Genomic DNA, 4,334 nt, shown 5'->3' with positions numbered 1-4,334 from the left:
GGCAGGCCGTGGCGGCGGAGGAAGCGGCGGGGCGCGGGGGAGAGGCCCCGCGCGGCCCTCGCTATCTCTCGTAGCAGTAATAAAGCTCTTCTGGTTTGGAAATAACGTGCCGCCTCCGCAAGCGACTCCTTCTCGGTTTCCGGACGGTCCTGGCGCGTGCGGTGGCTGCGGCTGGCGGAGGGGGCACCAGGGGCACGGCCGCCTCGGGAGTGCGCCTGGCTCCCCCGGGGCCTCAGCTTCATCCCCCCCCGGCTCCTCCGTTTGCGTTAAACGAGAGGGTTTTGACTTGTTTGCAGCCGGTGCTGCCTTGGCCCCAATAACATCCAAGGGCGGCGAGGGCTGGGGCTTGGCGCGGGGTCCCCGGGGCGTCGCTCCCCGGCCGCAGCGGGGTCAGAGGGGTCCGGGCTCCCCGGGCTGCCCCATGCCGGGAGGGGGCGATGGGCCCCGGCTGGGGGGCTGCAGCGGCGGAGCCGGGCCTGGCTCCCACACGTCCCGTGCCACCAGTGTCCCCCGTCCCGCGCCGCCCGCCCGCCCTCCTCCCCTCGCCCTGTTGTCTTGAGGCGCTAATTGGGCTCAGGCTCCTGCCGGGCGGCTTTGATCTCCCGGCCGTTTCCCGCAGCATCATCGGCGGAGCCTAATGAGGGGCCGGGACGAGGGGCGCTGCTGGCACGGGGGGCTGGCGGGACCCCGGCACCTCAGCTGGGGCCCAGCACGGCCCCTTGTCCCCACCATCCCCGGGCGGCTCCCGTGGGAGCTGCCCCCAGGCCGGGCGCCCTCCGGCCCTGCTCGGCCTCCAGCGTCCCCCCGGCTCCCAGGGCCGGAGATGCCATCGAGGTGACGCCATGGGGACGGGCTGGTCCCCGGACGCCTGGGCTCTTCCCTCTCCGCCTTCCTGCCGTGGGCGCAATGGGGAAACTGAGGCAGGGGCAGCGGCAGGGCTCAGCGGGACGCCGAGGTGGCAGGTCCTGCCGTGGGGTGGCGGCAGGGCGGCTGCCGGCTCCCGGCGCGGCTAAGCCGATAACGGCGCGGGGATATTTATAGCCCGTGCACTCGCTGGCATGGCCGGCGTGGGGGGCGGCCGGGACGGCACCGGGCACCGCAGCGGGTAACCACAGCCTGCACCCAGCACCCGCCGTGGGGCTGAGCCGCCACCCAGCGCCGGGGGGCAGAGCCAGGGCACGGGCTCCCTGGGGGCCCCTCTGCCGCCGTCGGCCGCATCCTGCCCCCCGGCCGTGACACGGCCCCGCGTCACCCTGGCCGCGGAGCCGCGGGTGGCGGTGGCCGGAAGGAAGTGGCTGGCAGCGTGCGTGACCGCAGTGACGCGGCGGTGACGTGGGCGCAGCGGTGTCCGCGCCCCCCCGGGTGCCCATCCCCGCCCGGACGCCTGGGCCCCGGCTCCCAACATCGGAGATGTGGGGCTGGGGGGTCCCCGGTCCCAGCAGTGTTCGGCCTGGGGGCCAGCACAGAAAACAGCCCCGGCCCACGGCATGGTGGCACGGCTGGCGCCAGCCCTGCAGGGTCACAGCGGCCCCGGTGCCCCCGGCGGGGCCATCGCCGTGGGCGGGAGGTGATCGGCCCCGCGCCGGCCCTCCAGCGCCCGCTTTCTGCCGCAGTGGATGAAAAATCGATAGCGCAAATTGATTCACTCGTGCGGGTGCCAGAGCCTCCTGCCGGAGCCGTTAATCACCCGCGCGGCGAGGGGCCGGGCAGCGCCGCGGCGGCAGCGGCAGCACGGGCTCGGGGACGCCCCGGCCCCTGCGCCGAGCCCCGGCCGCCGGCAGCACCAGGGAGGCCACGGGGACGGCGTGTCCCTGTCCCCTTGCTGCGGCACACGCGTGTCCCTGTCCCCTTGCTCCGGCACACGCGTGTCCCTGTCCCCTTGCTGCGGCACACGCATGTCGCTGTCCCCTTGCTCCGGCACACGCGTGTCCCTGTCCCCTTGCTGCGGCACATGCGTGTCCCTGTCCCCTTGCTCCGGCACACGTGTGTCCCTGTCCCCTTGCTGCGGCACATGCACGTCCGGCTGCCCTGGCACATCCGTGTCCGTGCCGCTCAGGCCAGCCAGGGCCCACGCAGGCCGTGGCATGCGAGCGTGTCCGTCCCCGTGCTCATGCGCGTGTGCGCGGCGGATCCGGGTGCCCGGCCCGCGGTGGCATCCCTGGCGTCCTCCCTGTCCTCCGCTGCACTCTCCTTACATAAGCGGCCACGTGGCCGGGCACAGCCCCCCTGCCGCGCTGTCACCGCCGGCACCCAGATCCCATCTGACAGCCCGTTTCCACTCGGCTGCACCGGGGCCGGGTGCCGGAGCCGGGCTGCAGGGCAGGACCCTGTGCGACCCTGCCGCGCTGGCACTACGGCAGGCCGGGGATGCTGGGCCCACGCCGCTGGCCCTGCCCGGATGCCGTGGGGTCCAGCCACCCGTGCCCAGCGCGGCCCTTGGCATCCCACTGGATCCGGTCCCCACGGCAGCCAGGCAGGATGTGGCCCATGTGGGTGCCGGGGCTGCCGCGGACCCCGCGGTGGCCGGCGCGGGGGCATGGGGCCGTGTGCCCGGCCGGCCGCCCCGGTGGCCGCGGAGGAGGGGCGGCCGCGCGCACATCTGGGAGTGATTTGGCACATTCCTCTTGGCTGAGCACATGCCGGCGGCTGGGCCTCGCCGCGGCCGGCGGCCCCGGAGCGCCGGGGAGGGGGCGCATGGCCCCCGCCGAGCCCCGCGCCGCTGCCCCGTGCTGGGGCCCGCTGCCTCCCGCCATGCTTTGCCGAGCGCCCCGGGTGCCAGCAGCACCAGGGGGAACCGAGGCAGGCGAGCGCTGCCCGGGGAGGCCGTCGGGGACCCAGGTGTCCTGGCATCAGCCCTGCAGGGACCCGGAGAGCGGTGGCTGCGTCCGAGGGCTGCCGGACACCCGTGGGGCCGGTGCTGAGGCCGCCCGCACTCCTCACACGTGTGCCTTCACCGCGTGGCCCTGCTCCGCTGTGGCCCTGCGCCCGGGCCACAGTGTGGCAGGGCCACAGGGAGCCGAAGCGGACCGGGGGGGGGGGGGGGCTCGTCCCCGGGCAGCCCTGCCCCTGCCCAGCGCTCGTGTGGGCTCTGCGTGGCCCAGGGACGTCATGGGACCCATCCCCTGCCATCGCCCCGGCCCGCAGTGCGGGAGCTACCGGGCACCCCGTCCCCTCCTGAGCCCCTCGCTGGCTCCCAGCCCCGGGCGGTGGTGCCCCCTCCTCCGGCTCGGGATGTGTTTCCAGTCCCTTGCCAGCTGGAAGGCCGGGGGGGGCCGGGGAGGCACGTGGCCGGCCTGCTGCGGGAGGCTCCCGCGCGGACATGGCCCCCACCAGCCCCAGCATCCCGGCGCGGGGCTTTGCCAGGGCGGGACCCAGGTGCTGGGGTTCTCCTTTTTCTTCCCTTTCTCACAGCAAGTTGCTTTAAGCCGTCACGCAGCCCTCTCCGGGGTCCGTCCGGGTGGGCAGCCGGCGGCGGCGGCAGCGGCGGCGCAGCCCAGCGGAGCCCCGGCCCTGCAGGCGGGATGTGGTGGGCACCGGGGCCGGTCCCCGGGGCCGGGCGCGGGGGCTGCAGAGGCAGCAGACTGCATGTGCGTGGGCACACATGTGCGTGTGTGCATGCGTGTGTGCATGCACGTGTGTGTGTGTGTGTGTGTGTGTGCATGCGTGTGCACGTGGGGGGGCAACACAGGCTCCAGCTGGGCCCTGCAGAGGCAGGGGGCAGCCAGCTCCAGCCCCCCTGGGGTGACTCGGCCCAGCTGGGGGCAGGCCGGGGGTGCCGGGGTGCAGGACTGTGCATGCTGGGGGCCCTGGGTGCCCCCAGCCCTGCCCCAGCCAATTGGGGCAGCTTGGGGCCCTCCCAGCCCTGCCACTGTAAGCCGGGGGGGGGGGGCTCAGGGCCCCCCCAGCCCCATCCCACCGGATCCCCGGTGACCCCCACCCTGCCCCTTCGGGCCCAAGCGCCCGGGGTGACCCCAGCTCCACCACCCCCCCACTGGGTTCTGCCCCGTGGCCGTGGGTGACCCCTGCCGCCACCCCCCCGGGTGACCCCCAACCTTGTCCCCATGGTGTGACAACCCCCCCCGCAGCCTTGGGTGACCCCCAGGCTGGGGGGGAGGGAGCAGCTCGGGGCCCCCCAGGGGCAGTCGACCACCTCCCCGGGCAGCGCGTGGGGGGAAACTGAGGCAGCCTCCGGGCCGGAGCTGCACCACCCCCGCGCGGCGCCGGTCCCTTTAAGCGCCCCCCCCCCACGCACACCCGCGCGCGGCGCGCGCACCCACGTTCTCCCCTTCCGCCTTCTCGATACATCAAAGAGTTACAATGTAGCCAGCGCCCCG

This window comes from Apteryx rowi, unplaced genomic scaffold, assembly GCF_003343035.1.
Source record: "Apteryx rowi isolate R43461 unplaced genomic scaffold, aptRow1 scaffold_1219, whole genome shotgun sequence".
In the NCBI taxonomy this organism is placed as follows: domain Eukaryota; kingdom Metazoa; phylum Chordata; class Aves; order Apterygiformes; family Apterygidae; genus Apteryx; species Apteryx rowi.
The sequence above is the reverse complement of the archived record's forward strand: the minus strand, read 5'-3'. Positions refer to the sequence as shown.